At 44.7% G+C, this 15,114-nt stretch overlaps 1 long non-coding RNA gene across 1 annotated transcript; it reads right to left on the bottom strand.

Annotated features, from left to right (window-relative positions):
* Positions 1-7,077: 7,077 nt before the first annotated feature.
* Positions 7,078-13,469, bottom strand: LOC134477934 (uncharacterized). Its single transcript, XR_010050248.1, has 3 exons — positions 12,901-13,469; positions 9,133-9,284; positions 7,078-7,221 (listed from the first exon to the last, which is right to left on the bottom strand). It is a non-coding gene; the product is annotated as an uncharacterized LOC134477934 (long non-coding RNA).
* Positions 13,470-15,114: the final 1,645 nt, after the last annotated feature.

Raw genomic sequence — 15,114 nt, 5'->3', positions numbered from 1 at the left:
ACTGAGCTAAATCTCCAGCCCCAAGTACAGTACTATTATGGTCCTCTTTCTATAGAAGGTGCACAGAAAGTTTAACCTTGTCACGTTCACATAGTCAGTAGATGACAGAGCCATGATGGGCACACAGGCCGCTGGCTTGGTCTAGCCAGTGCTGACTTATCTCTTTGTAAGTTTGTCCTTTGGTGTCTGTGGGGACTGGATCTAGCTAGGACTCCCCTTGGGTACCAAATTCGCAGATGTTCAGGTCTCTTCCATAACATGATGTAGCTGCAGATTCTGCCTTTATTTTAAATCATCTCTAGATTACTTATAACATCTAACACAATGTAAATGCTATGTAAATAATGTTACTCAGTATGATTTAGGGGAAAAGACAAGAAAATAAAATGTGCACATAGAATACAAATGCAGTGTATGTTTCCTGAATGCTTCCCATTTGCCATGGTCCTGGTGGGAATTCCACCCCGAGGGCAGATCTTGAGTCTGGGTCCAGTCCAGGGAGGCGGCCAGGTTCCAGGGAGCAGAAGGTCTGGCTTAGAGCTGGGTCACAAAGGCAGGGCCAGGTGAAGGTGGGAGACAAATGGGGCAGGGGTGTCAGAGCAGGCTCCCAAAGTTCAGGCCAGGCCTGAGCACAGGGAGAGGACCCGCAGGCTGTGGCTGCCGGCAACCACCTTCCACTCGGCCCTGGGCATGAGGGCACGAGACCCTGCCCCAGGAGCCCTGGCGCTCCCCCTGGAAGGTTCAGGTGACAAAATGCACTCGAAGGTCATTCTGGAGCTTCACGTGTCTTCTTCATGCTTTGCAAAAATGACATCAGATAGGCCAACACCACGGGCCTGTGGGGCTGCCTGAGGGGATGGGTCCACAGGGGAGGAGGTCTGTCTTCCAGACTAAGGGAACTCCGGGACTGCGAAGTAGTCCCTGGGTAATGCTGAGGCAGCTTAGGGCCAGTGTAAAATTCCAAGTTGCACTTCCAGAGTAAGCAGGGATTGTGGAGTAGAAGGTGACATATGTGAAGCAAAGTTCCCCAAATCCAGCAACCTGTCCCTTATGCAAAATGTGGCTGACAGGGCAGTCTCCTGGAATAAGCACACAACTCACTAGAAAAAGCTGTGTTTTAAAATAATCTGTATTTGCCAGATGTAGCACCTGTACCCCTGCACCCCTGCACTTGGGAGGCTAAGGCAGGAGGGTTGCCTTGAGCTCAAGGCCAGCCTCGGATACATTCATGATTCTGTCTCAAAAATAATAAAATTAATTAAGTTCATGGCAATTTTTTTTAAAGGCAGAGTACAGCTTGTGTTACAACTCAGGGATGGAGAGCTTGACTAGCATGCATGAGGCCCTGGGTTCAATCCCTAGTAACACAAAAACAAACAACAAAAACAGAAAGGCGGAATAGAGAGCCGGATAGTAAGAAGGCCCAAAATGAATTGACTATATAGATTTATATCACTTCCAAGAAATGTTAATTTTGAGTTGAAGTCAGATGATTCCAATTTCTGTGTTTTTTTTTTCTATTTTTTTTTCTGGATTTGTTTCTAATAAATATATGATTTAACTATGGAGAAAAAATTCCCTTAAAAAAAGAGGAAAATGTTAGAAGCGAATGAAGCTGATGACTAGCGGTAGTTTCATGTGACTTACAGGCTCTCGAATATTTTGTGGCCTTGAGCATGTCTTCTATATGTTCTAGATGGCCTACACCAATATATACAATCAACAACTTAAGTTTTATTAAGAGACATAATGGCAGCTCAGAAAATCAAAGTCCATAGTTGCCTAGTTCCAAACAAGCCCTGATTCCTATTCTTTACCTCCTGCACCAAATTTTTTTTTCAGCAACTTGTGTTGACTCCAGCTCCCAAAGGCATCCAGAATCTCAGGATTTCTTTCCCTTTCCTCCGTGGCTGCTCTAATCTCCCAAGTCTTCTCTGATTCCTCTCTGCCCGATTCAGTCTCTGCTGCCCATTGTAGCCAGAGAGAGATTTCTGACACATAAAAAGGATCACTAGAGACTCTGCCTTAGAACCTGCAGTGGTTCCCACTTGCTTAAAATAAAATCAGAACTGCTCACACCACCGGGCCGCCTCCTAGGCCTCCAGTCCCACTCCTGGATGCTCCATGTCTAATCACCCTCGACACCACCACCACACCTCGGAGCAAAGAAGAGCCACCTGGTTGCCCTGTTTTTCTACAGCCTAGGACAAAACCTGACACAGAGTGCACCCAGGATTTTTAAAAAGTGGATTTGAGATTATGGGAAGAAGGAATTATAGTATTCCAAGTTTAGACTTAAAACTGAAAAAGAAAGCATTTTTAAGTCTCGGACCAATTCTGAGAGACTTTTCATTAAAAAAAAAAAAAGGCAAAAGAGCCATTCATGGTGGCCCACACCTGTAATCCCATCACTCGGGAGGCTGAGGCATGAGGATCGTTGTGGGTTTGAGACCAGCCTGGGCTCCAAAGTAAGCTCACGGCCAGTCTGAACTGCATAGTGAGATCCTGTCTCAAAAAAGACAAAAAAAAAAAGTGAAACAGTGGGTTCCAGTTCTCCCACAACTGGCTTCAACCTGCCTCTTAGCGTCTTTGGACCTCCTCGATCTTTCTTATCTTTAACGTACTTCATTCGCTCTGTCCTCAGCCCTTGAATCACTCACTCTCTGCCCAACTTCAGAAGAAAGCTCCTGTAGCATCCACAAACCCCAGGACCCTGCTCTTCTCCTTCCTGCCAGAATTCCTGGAAGAAGGCTTGGAGGATTTTGCCACCTTCTCCACTGCTTCATCCGGGAAAGGCTGACATACCAGGGAGACAGGTTTTGGCAAAGTGTACTCCAGAGACTGCTGCTGCCAGGCCAGGGGCTCTGCCCACCACAGGGAGCAGGGCCTGCCTCCCAACCAGAGCTGCACTGGAGAGGGAGCCCTGTGGGCAGCGTCCTGTGCGTTGGCAGAGTGGCCCGAGGACTTTGCATTTACTGAGTAAGTTTGTGCCATCTGTACAGCTGTGATGGAAAAGCATTTAATCAAACACATTCGTCCTTAGGCCACTATTCCCTCACAGCCCCCTCTGCCCCTTCCCCCAGAAGCAGCTACCTTTCCAGTTTCATTCATGAGACTCAGTCACGTCACAGTTACAGCTTAAAGAGCTTCACGTATTCCCATCCAATCTTTTAGTGAACGTGTGGCGTGGGGAATCAGAGAATTTCTTTTTTCTAACCAACATTTAACTCAAACTCTTACTGGGCTGTTATCTGATTCACTCAGACTTGTCAGAGAAAAATCATTGACTGACACTCGTTCATGCATGGTAAGGCAGACTTTACACAGGGCCACAGGGATCAGTACAGGTCCATCCTGGGGTTCCAGGGAAAGCGAGCTTGAGCTCAATTCTGCACATAGCATGGACGCATGGGAATTTGTAGCTGGGGAGCGCCATGGGGATTGGCAGAGAGAAAGTGACTAAGAGGAAGTGTGAGGCAGAGGGGTGTCTGGCTAAACAGACCTAACAGGATTCTTGCTGAAGACTGACCGAGAGGCAATGAAAGAAAATGAGGAACTTGGTTGGGTACTGAGGGTGATCACACATGATGGGAGGGGTCTTGACTTAACAGGACTCTGCTTAAACTAGATTTTATAATCTAGAGATGCACGAATGGACCTAGCAGTAAACTCAGGACTTCAGACAAGGAGTTCTGTCAGGCCCTGAGCTGTTGACTGCAATCAGATAGATTTCTGGACAAACTGGAAAATCTGGAATCCAAGACAAGCCTGAAGTTCAAAGGTATAACAGCCCTATGGCAATTTCAGAAATGGAAAGATTACTGGCCCCCAGGACGGCCTCCATGGCCTTTCCTTGACGGATTCCACTCTGTCTCCTTCGCTCCAAGCCAATGTGATGCAACTAGGGTCACACAAGGAGCTGCACTCAGCAAGTCAGTTTCCCGGCAGCCACATGGCCAGGACACGTGTCACTTCTCTGCACTCTTTCCTCTTGCACAGACTCTCAATAGCACCCACCTCAAGAGTGACAGAGACTCAGTCTTGGAGACTTGCTGATGCCCCATCCCCATGGAGCCAGTCACAAAAGACACTCTTGGGGGAGTCATCTAAATTTTAAATGCTTCCAGAATCATGGAACAAACCACAAACTCAGTGAATGGTCACAGCCCTGAGGATGGACCAAAACTTGTCAAAAGATCAGCTTCAACCAAGTGTGGTAGTGTACCCTGTAATCCCAGCATAGAGGAGGCTGAGACAGGAGAACTCCTTGAGTTTGAAGTCAGCCAGGGGCATGTGGTGATTTCAAGGCCAGCCTGAATTACATAGTAAAATCCTCTTTCAAAAAAAAAAAAAAAAAAAAATTGAAGGGCTGTGTTACTCAGGAGACTCCAGCCTCTCCGTCACCTGACCCCTCCCTGTTCTCATTCTGTTCCCCACAGCCCAATTTGTACTTGTTGCTCCAGCAGCACCCCACTAATTCTCTTCTCCCTGCTCTGGATTATGCTGGGAATGCCCTGCCCACTTCTCTATCTGCGAACTCACTCACCCTGGAACGTGTAACTCAGAAGTTATTTCCGGGAACCCTCTGAATCCCCAGGGTGGTCCTGGCTGCCTGTCACACTACCTTGTGATTCTGCAACCCAGGAAATAACCAGGAAGATGAGCAATCGGGCTTCTGAGAAGTTCCCAGGCCACGATCTGATACCCACCCTGGCAGACTCTGCAAACTGATTTCATTAGTGTATTGAGAACAAGTCATTTCTTAGTGGCAAACTCAAATTCACTAATTTCTTGGGAAAAAAAAAGTCAGAATGAAGGCACATTCATATCAATAAGAGCAATAGCTTTCCTGGGGACTGTTATCCTGGAATGTGAGACCAGCACAGTCCTTCCCAGCAGACAAAGCACACAGGCAAATGAGTGTCAGCCTCAGCAGTGGAAATCAGAGTCAGAATCTCAAAAGTCTGATGCCCCTACTGTATCTCCACGTCAGGAGTGGGCTCACCGCGGAGTCGTGGTGTTGGGCATCCTTCCCCCGGCTACAGCCTCAGCACCCCGCAGCCTCCCACCTCAGCCCGCCCTGGTGCTTCTGGCTCACTCTTCTTCTCCAGTAGTTGCTGAAAGGTCTGTTAGCATAGCCTGGCCTTCTGCCTCATTCTTTGATCCTTTGAGTGTGGCTCTCATAGTTTAAAAGGTGAAACTTGGAGCTAAGAGGATAGAGGTCTGAGTTGGAGTCCCAGCACCAAAAAAGAAAGGAGCCGAACCTTATTTTCAGTTCTTGACAGAGGCCTCTGTGCAATTTGTCCTATCAGAGGTCCAGGATGGACCCGTGCAGGGGCACACGGATAAGCTGCAGGGGGCAGTTCCTCCCCTCACCCGCCTCTGCCCCAGTACAATGATCTGCCCCAGTACAATGATCAAAGCTGCAGTTAAATAACTTGGGGGGTGTTAAATGGTGATGATGAGGTGGGGAAGGAAGGTTAGGAATAGTGTTATTTACTCTGCACTCTCCAGCCCTGGCCTCAACTGCAGACCACACCCCGAACACACTCCAGACCTGTGACTAATGTCAACGAGGTCACCAGGAACACATGGGCCTCAGGCCCACCCTTGACCTATTGAGATGGAAATTCTATTACCATCAGTGGTTTAATAGGCGCTCAAGGTGAGTGTGACCCCAAGTAAAGTAGCCCCAGCCATTCCCTAGAGGCACACTCTATTCACGCCTGCTGCAGCTCCTGGTGTGGATCTCCTAGAGGGGAGAAAGAGGCTTTGTCTGGTCAGTCTCGGGGACTGCATTTTCTTTAGATCCAAATCCTCCAGTCATGCATGCAGCATATATTTAATAGTGGCTGCTGAACTCAACTGCACTGCGTATTTTATGCAAACTTGAAATAAATGATTTTGTTCCTTGGGTCTCTATGACTCAGGTTGTCTTCTCACACCCTTTCCATTTTCCTCAAAGGCTTTCTAATTCTGATGCATGGAGCTCTTAAACTGTCCTGGAGTGCAGTCTGTTCTTTCCTCTCTAAATTCTGTTCCTCAGAAACTAGCTTCTTTTATACTGTTTCAAACATCTCTGTGACGGCACACTTTCCACTGCAGATGTTCCTTCAAGGTCTTGGGATGCTACACTCAACATGGCGACCCACGTGCTCTACCTCCCTCCTGCCTGCCTGACCATCCTCCTCCATTTTCTGATTTACTGCTTCTGTGAACAGTGCTACCATTCACCGTCATGGAGCCGCCAGCCTCTCCTCTATGTCCCAGGAGTCTTCCTGCCTGTTGCTTCCATTCCACTGAGACAACACCCCAACAGCTAATGTCTTCATGGTCAGCCAAGAGGGTCAGCTCCCAAGCTTTCTTTCTGCCACAAGTGGTTCTGAGCTCTACCAACCTCGGCACCTCACTCCCAGATCACCATCAGACACCACTGGTTGAGCCAGGGAGAGGCAGGCTGCAAACTGTGGTGGACATCAGTGAACAGACATGAGTTTCTCCCGAGAGGCCATCTGCATCCCTTCCCCTCAGAGCCTGGTGCCTGCCCTGCTGGCCCCCCTCGCTCCCCTTCCCTCTCCACGTGCCCTGGAGATGGAGACTTACTCCTCACTATGCAGAGACATTAGACTCCGGACTTGCTCCTGTCTTCCCCTCACTACTGTCTTCTGACAGTCTCCCAGTCCAAGCAAAGGCTTTCTGAAGGCAGTGCTTCACTTAAGACAGTTATTTCTCCCAAGAGGAAAAAGGTGACTAATGGACTTTGGTGTTTGTTTGTTTTTGTAGTTCAGGCTAGGCAACACTCACGGTGGAGCCCAGGCTGACCTGGAACTCACAGTAATCCTCCTGCCTCAGCCTCCTAAGTGCTAGAATTACCAGTGTATGCCACCATGCCTAGGTAGAAATACTTCTGTTTAATAAAAATTAAATATTAAAAATTAACCTTGTAATGTTGATTTAGAGTATGTAAATGACTGATCTAGACTTCTGTTTTAAGTTAAAAATCTTAAACATTTATACAGTTTTAGAACTTCTAAGAGAAATCACAACTCACCATACTAGCTTAATGTATTACTTTAATGAGAATTACTTGAGAATTTAGGAATATCAGAAAATTGATGTTTAGCCAGGAGTGGTGGCACACACCTGAATTCCACCACTTGGGAGGCTGAGGCAGGCAGATCACTGTGAGTTCAAGGCCAGCCCGGCCTACAGAGTGAGAACCTGTTTCAAAAGAAAGAAAGAAAGAAAGAAAGAAAGAAAGAAAGATGACATACTTGAAAAAATAGCCAAATTATTAAATTTATAAATACAGCTTAAAATGATTAACAAATTATATCAGATCTCAATTTGTTAGCTTTATAAGTAGAACGATAAAATGAATATGTTTAATGTAAAAGCTTCAAATTTTGAATTTGAAAGTAACCAATATTAATTTTTAAAAACCAAACTAATTTTAAAATAATTGTTGCAGGCTGAAAACTCCTCAGCACACTTAAAAATGTTTTCCTTCTACTGTTTTATGTCACCGTGAGCAAGTTCTCAGAAACATCCACACCTGGAACATGAACGCTTCCTTCTCAGAGTGAATCGCCAAGCAGAGAGCTGGGGTGGGAGACATCGAGGGGCTCCATGAAACAGCAGTGCAGAGCCCTGCATCTGCCCTCTTCCCTGGACGTGTTCCCGGTCGCCTCCAGGCCTGTACCTGCACATCCCACCTCCCTCGGCTTAGCCCATCTTTTCCTCATCCGCATCCCAGGCTTTGCTTCAGAAACAGTGTGTTCAGACATTGCTGACTCCTCGCCTCCTCATCGCCCTCTGGAACTCCCCTCCGCTGTCCAGCCCCGATGGCCTTTGTGTGCCAGGTCCACTGTCTTCCAGGTCCTTGGTCACTGCTTCATCTCCGACTGACCGTGTGGCCTCACGCTGAACCTGTGGGCCATCACAGCCACCTTCACAGTTCAGTCTTTCCCACCGGATTTCCTTTCTAAGGTACTACCTGCCTGAGTTTTTTTTTTTTTTTTTTTTTTTTTGTCTCTTTCCTTTTTATCAGTACCGGGGATCGAACTCTCGACTGCTTGCTTGCAAGGCAGGCGCTTATGCCGCTGAGCTAAATCCCTAGCCCCTATGTGCCTGAGTTTTACCAACTGGCTAGTGTCTGTTAAATAAAACCTAAATTCCCTGACTGTCTTTCCCTAACTAGGAGTATACTTAGGCCAGGGAAGGATGGTGTCTGCCTGTAATCCTAGCACTGGCGAGGCTGAGGTAGGAGGATCAATTTGAGACCAGCCTGGGCTATAAAGGAAACTCAAGTCCAGCCTGAACTGTATAATGAGACCCTGTGTCAAAAAGACCAAAAAAAAGGAAGAGCCTTAGTGTCTCCATTTACCAAGATTTCTGAAGGTGCCCGTCTGCTTTCGCCAAGCTAGTTCTCTGGCTGTATTTGCCATGTGACACTGCTTCTGTCTGGAAGGCTCTGACCCCTCTTGTTTTCAACCATCAAATCCGGTTTTTTCCTCTTTTTCCAAATCCTGTTAAACATTTACCTCTTCTAGAATTTATTCTAGATCGCACTTGGCCATGTTCAGCTCACAGTCTCTGTGGCATCTGTATGCATTGCTGTGTGTTTATACCATTCTGTAATGGTAGCTTTGATTGCACCTGTGGATTATTTCCTCACACAGACAACATTTTTTCGGGAAGAATTTTACTCACCTTGCCAACTGGAAGGGTCACTAAGAGGATGAAATGAGACAGTTTATGTGAAAGTGCTTTATAAGCCACAGAATTTTATTTCAACAATGTGAGACTCATTGTGGTGCGGCTAAAAGCCAAGGGATTGAATTTGGAAGATGAACTTGGCAGAGTCCAGTTCGTTTATTAGCTCTTTTTCTTACTGGCTGTGTAGTGTTAACCAAAATTTAATTTCTCTGGAGGGTCAAGGACCTTACCAGTAAAATGCCATCAGTTGCTTCTCAGAGGAGAGGGCTTGGAAAGATCAAATAAACTGACATTGATTTACAAACTCTTTACAAACACTAAAGCACTCATAAATGCATTTTTTCCATACACAATGACTAACAAATGTGGACACAGACTCCAGCACGTGTTGGCTTAGTGACTCAGAAGCTTTACCTGGTGGAGAGCGCATACCGCATACCAGCGCAGCACGCAGAGCATCGCTTCCCAGCTGACGACTCTCAGTGAGGCAAACAGCTCCGGGGTGCCAAGCTTGTCCCACATCTCTAACTTCATGAGGATGTAAATAGGACTCCATATAGCTGTTCCTAGAATCAAAAGCCTCTTAGAAACCATTCAGTGATGAGGGACTGTTTGAAAGACATAGCATTGGTCTGGGTACCTCGGGTTCTGGGTCTTATAGTTGAAATACACTTAATATTTGCTTTTTGGATTGTTGTTGTTGTGGCAAGCATTAATTATAGGCAACATGTGCCTTCAATGCTCCTTTAGGTTCTGGAGAGACACCAGTGAAGACAAGTCCAGCTCTAGTTCTCAGGGACCTTCTGTTCAGATGGACAGAGATTGTGAGCAGATAAAAATAATTATACATTGGCACTAAGTACTATGGAGCATGTGGTGCTCCCGGGGTAGAATGGTTGTGTGGGCAGGGAAAACCTCAGTGAGAAGGTGACGTTCAAACTGCAGCTGTAGAAGAAACTCAAGAGCCGCAGAAGAAGCCTAGGGTGGAGCATGCCCAGCTCAGGTGAGTGTGGACAGAGGCACTGGAGCTGGAGGAGAGGGCCGGCTACCGAGGCTATCGGGGCTGTGCCGAGAAGTCTAAGGCCAGATCCCACAGTGGCTGGCAGGCCTTGGTGAGGACCTTGGGTCTGACCCTCTCTGCAGTGGGATAACTACAGGGGTTTACATATTACTAAAGCGAAAACTGTGCCACTCACATATGGGGATATCATAACATAATCTCTTGGGTTACTTCACAAAGCTTAACTAGATTTGGCTTTGAAAGGTCAAAAGAATCTCAAACCAACCCCCACCCCCCAAAAAAGGTCCAAATATCATCTTTATCTTCCCAAACCCAGACGTGGAATCAGTCATCTTTCTCAGCCATATGGGTTCCTTAAACTCCATTAAGGAGTTTTAAACAGTTAGAGTAGCCCAGGCTGGCTACTCTAAACTCCAGATTTAAACAATTAGAGTAGCCCAGGCTGGCTTCCGACTCACAGCAATCCTTCTGCCTCAGCCTGCTGAATGCTGGGATTGCAGGCATGTGCCACTATATCTGGCTATAGAGAGATTTTTAAATGGAAAGAGATGAATAATATCTCAATATTTTTAGTGAACAGGAAATGGTGTTGTAGAAGAGGTTGGACACAGCAAAGATGGCTGGGGAAGTAAGTGTGCCCACTTAATTACAAGATCCTGGACACATCAACAGAACAGTTCCCTAAGTCCTGTGTGTGGATTCCTCATAAGCACTGGAGCAGGTTTGCAGTAGGATGGCCTAAGCTGAGGTCAGCCTGAGGCATGGGATCCTAGCCCTGCCTCTGAGGACCCGTATGTGGAAGTTCTCATGGGTTTCCTCGAGATTTGGACAGTGTAAAAGGACACTGATGTCAAGACCACCTTGCTATCATGGCTTTCCTCAGGATGGCCTGTTCTGTGTCCTTGAGGTTATACTTTTTTTTTTCTGAAACAGGACCTCGTTATGTGGTTTAGGGTGCCTTGAACTTACTATTGTAGCTCTGACCTGGCCTTACACTCATGGAGATCCTCCTGCCTCAGCCTTCCAAGTCCTGGGATCACAGATGTGTGGTCCACACTTAGCTTCCAAGGTGTCCTTTTCTATTTCTTTTCTTGTCCTTTTATTTAGCCCAGGCTTACTCTGCAGAGCCAGTTTCTCCTTCACTCTTAATTTTTACTTTTTCAAGTACACCTTGCCAGTGTTTTTTGCTTGTTTGACTGCATTCTTTGTTCAAGAGAAGAATCTGGACTTCAACTCCATAAGTAGAGGCAAAGCAACCCAAAACCTGGTAACATTTATTTGGCAAGCTGCTTTTAGGAGCTAACTGATAACAGTATCATTGAGCAACCTGAATTAATTCTAAATGATTACACAAGGTTTACATTCCTGAATAACAGACTTCCAAACCAGAGGCACGGCTGGACAGGTACCTGCACGTGTAATTCTGTTACTGTAATCACTTGACATATACTTGTAAAGACAGAAGCAGTTTTAGCATAATATTATTTTCTTTCTCAGCCCATGAGTGAACCAAAAGAAAGACTTTTAGAAGAAATGTTGTTGACACCTTGTCGGCTTCTTAGAAGAAAAATAAACCAATGAAGTGCGGTTACAAGAGCTGCCTAGTAGAAACAGAGAGGCAGAACGTCATTCAACATGACAGATAGGTCACGTACGACACACAGGAGCTGCCTGACCAGCTCGCGGCTGATGGGCCTGGCCTTGGGCCCAGCTGGGTGCTGGCCTTCTCCACCTCATTCGGGTCCCCGAGCTGTGGCAGCTATTATCAAACTGGGGACATGACACTCACTGCTTCTCTGCTGTCCCTGGACCCAAACACTCTCAAAGCTGATGTCAGGGCTGCCTGTGTACCCAGAGCACCTCTTGAAATTTATTTCATCGCATTGTAATTGCCAGCAATCATATCTATCACCCTTTAGACTACGACTTCCTTCATGCAGCTTTTTACTGCTATGGAAGTGCCCTGAGAGCGCACCTTTTCAGCTGGGAGTTATTACAGCCCGCATCGCTCACATCCAATGGGCCTCTTGACGTTAGATTCAAATACCTCCCGAAACCAGTCAGCTCTGATTTATCATCCACGATGCTTTTCCTCTTCTTTTACCTTACGTTCTATTGCTTTGTCTCAAACAAAGAATTGAAACAAGCAAAAAACAGTGACAATGTTTATTTGAAAAAGGAGAAATGAAGAGTTGAAGGAGAAACTGGCTTTTCAGAGTGAGCTTGAGCCAAATAAAAGGAGAGAAAAAGCAACAGAGCGTAACGTTTTTTTCTCTTCTTATCCATTATTCCAGACATATCCTAGGGAGCAGTAGTATCTCAAAAATTACTTATAAATCTCCAAGGAACTTAAAGCAGTCAAATTTTCTAGAGAACTTTGCAATCCATTTACTAGGATTAAAAGAAACCCACAGGTGAATTCTATAATGTTGATGTTATTGCACATTCTTCAAGGTAGGGATTCTCTTGTCCGTTTTTTTGTATCTGCAGTATTTGAAGAGGCTTAAAGTATTACTCAGTAAATACATATTGAATGCACAAAGTAGACATACATGTTAATATGTACACTTATTTTTAATCACCGATCCAGGATAGCTGTCCTTCAGTCTCCTACCAGAGACTTCCATTTGAGAGTGACTTCAATCCAACTTTTTCAAAAAGTCCAGAAGGAGCCACTGACAATTGGATCTGAGGCCTAAGGGCTATAATCCTACCAACTGGGACCCCTTATGTCAAAGTTGGTTTTTAACAGCAGCACCTATACTGGATTATAATTAGCCATGACCAAGAGTCAAAGAAAAGCAAAAATCCACATAAAAATGTTCCTGCATTTTAATAACAAATTTCCATTTGAGACAATTATCCAATTCTATCAAAAGTAAGCTCCAGAAAGGAAGAAATATCCCAAGCTTTAAAGTATTACAGGCAGTATCTTGGCACATACTGCAGACCTAAATAAACACTTGATCTGTAATGAATAAAGGAATTATGTTCCTTTATACAAAGAGCTATGCAATAATTTTTTAACCTAAGTTTTACTATAGGAGAAAAGGTTATTCTTCCTAAATAAACCTCATGAGCTTCTTTTCATTAGACAGTAAGAATTTGTTTTCTCTGCCTTCACTTCCAGGAAGATCAAAGTGACACCATTCCAAGAATACCTTAATTGGTCCCTTTTTGTCTTTCATCTTTCAAATCCTGTGCTTTCACACCACCGCCAGAATTACCTTATGGAAAAAAAAACATAGGCACAAAAGATCAGATCCTGGGCTTCCTCTCCGTGCATGTCCCCGTCAGCTTTTCTGGTTTGCAAGCCTTGACGTGTCTTACGCCTGCCTTCGCTCCCACTGCCCTCGCCACCCCAGATCCCACCAGTCCACTGCGAGTTTTGACCGTGGGATTCTGGAACCCTCAGCACACACTGCTTATCCTCCCCTCCCAGGCAGTCTTGATTGAGTCCCCCAGTTCACAATGCCCTCTCCTCTCATTATTCCAGTACTTGCCCCATTTTAATTCCCACATCAAAGACCTCGTCTTCTGAAATTGGGCTCGCCTGCGTTTGCATCACATTGGCTCCACTTCTCAGCCTCGGTTTATTCACAGGCAGTGCTGTAGTTTCCTGCCTGATAGGGTTGTGGGAGGAGGCAATAAAACCACCCAGGTTCAATAAATACCTGTGCGTCGTACATACTAACTCTCAATGAAATGTCTTCCACTCAGCCGAAACACATTTCATTCTTTATATCTTAAATTAGGTACTTAAGTAATTTGTCCCTTACGAACAATGGAATGGACCTAGAGAGTAATACATTTCAGAGTTTCCTCAGTAGACCCCTGCCACCTAACAGTAACTTAGTTTTCGTGTTATGGGTGATACGTGGGCTATTTAACACTGTCTCAATGCGTTCAATGGCTTTTTCTCTAAATTAGTTTACCACAGTGAACAGTTGTATCTTTTGTATCTTGTACATGTTTCTGTTTAATACTTTGGCCACAAGTTTGAATTTTGTATCTGCCAAATCAACTGAGAAGTGATTATATTTAGAAAAATGGGAGATAGTACTAACAGCAGCATTGTACCTTATGCCATTTAAATTTTCATATATTGTCTTACTTAGATCCTAATAATCCTATTAAGGAGGTAACAGCAACCCGGTCATATTCAACAAGCAGTACGTGAACATTGGTGTAATACAAATGGCCATGCTCTTAGAAGGGCACTTTGTAAGACACTGTAGTGTTTTTAGATTTCTCTGCATTTCTTACTTTTTTCTCCTACAACAAAGACATTAATTACGCCCCCTCCCAGCATTTTCTCTGTTTATAGTCTGGGTTTATGACCCTAATTGGGTCTCTGGCTCGGGATTCATGTCTTCTTACTTGGCAGCCACTTTTTCAAAACTAAAGTTGGGTTACATCATCTGACACACAATCCAGCGACAGGCCCAACTTTGAATGCTTTTGTAAGTCTCATTTTCCTTCTAGGTGGACATGAGGAAAATATATAGTGATTATGGAAGAAAACAAACTCTGAATGGGATTCATTATAGGAAGTTCTTCTGACCATTTATAAATTCGAGTAGGTTATGTGCCTCACCAACCTAGCAAATCAAAGAAGCAGGTAGCTGATTGTCTGCAACATTATAGTTTGGGTCTTATCATAGACACATATATATATTTTTTTCCACTTTAAGCATCAACAAAAAGTATGCCTCGAGTTGGGGGAGGGTTGCTGAGTTTATTCATTATCCATTTCAAATATATTACCTTAAGGCTCTTACAAAACCAGCAAATTTTAATTTCTCTTACATTACACAAGATACTTTAGTCTGAATAAATTCTGAATATATCCTGAATGTAAACTGAAAATATGTATCTCTAGGGAAGTTCAAAAGAACAAGTTCTTGGGAGAGCCTTAGAATTTATTTATTTAATAAAAATAGGCTAATTGAATGATGTTGATGTCATTAGATGGCTCAGGCCCCCGCAGCAAGATGCTGCGTGTATAAAGACATTACTCTCTCCTGCAGCTTGCAATCTAAAATTAGGCAAGAGATATAAACATGGCACATTTTTAAGGTAAAAGAAAAGATGAGAGAAAAAAAATGAAGAGTGGTGAATCAAAAATGCAAAGGGAATTGGCAAATATTTCATCTACTGCCTTTTTCTTGTAGACTTAGTTGCCTCTACCAGAAGGAATCACATTGTTAATGTTGAAAAGAGATTCTCCGATTGCACCTGAATGATCTAGGATCATCCATGCACACAGGCCCCAGTTCTGGAGGTCCAGAAACTCCTCTTGCCCAGGAATAGTTGTTGTCCATGTTTTCCTGACTTTGAACACACTAACAGTCCACTACTTCCAGGCTCAGCAC

The sequence above is a fragment of the Cavia porcellus genome, unplaced genomic scaffold, assembly GCF_034190915.1.
Source record: "Cavia porcellus strain 051 isolate PalLab524CR breed Dunkin Hartley unplaced genomic scaffold, mCavPor4.1 scaffold_10, whole genome shotgun sequence".
NCBI lineage: Eukaryota > Metazoa > Chordata > Mammalia > Rodentia > Caviidae > Cavia > Cavia porcellus.
This window is presented reverse-complemented; position numbering and strand designations above follow the sequence as displayed.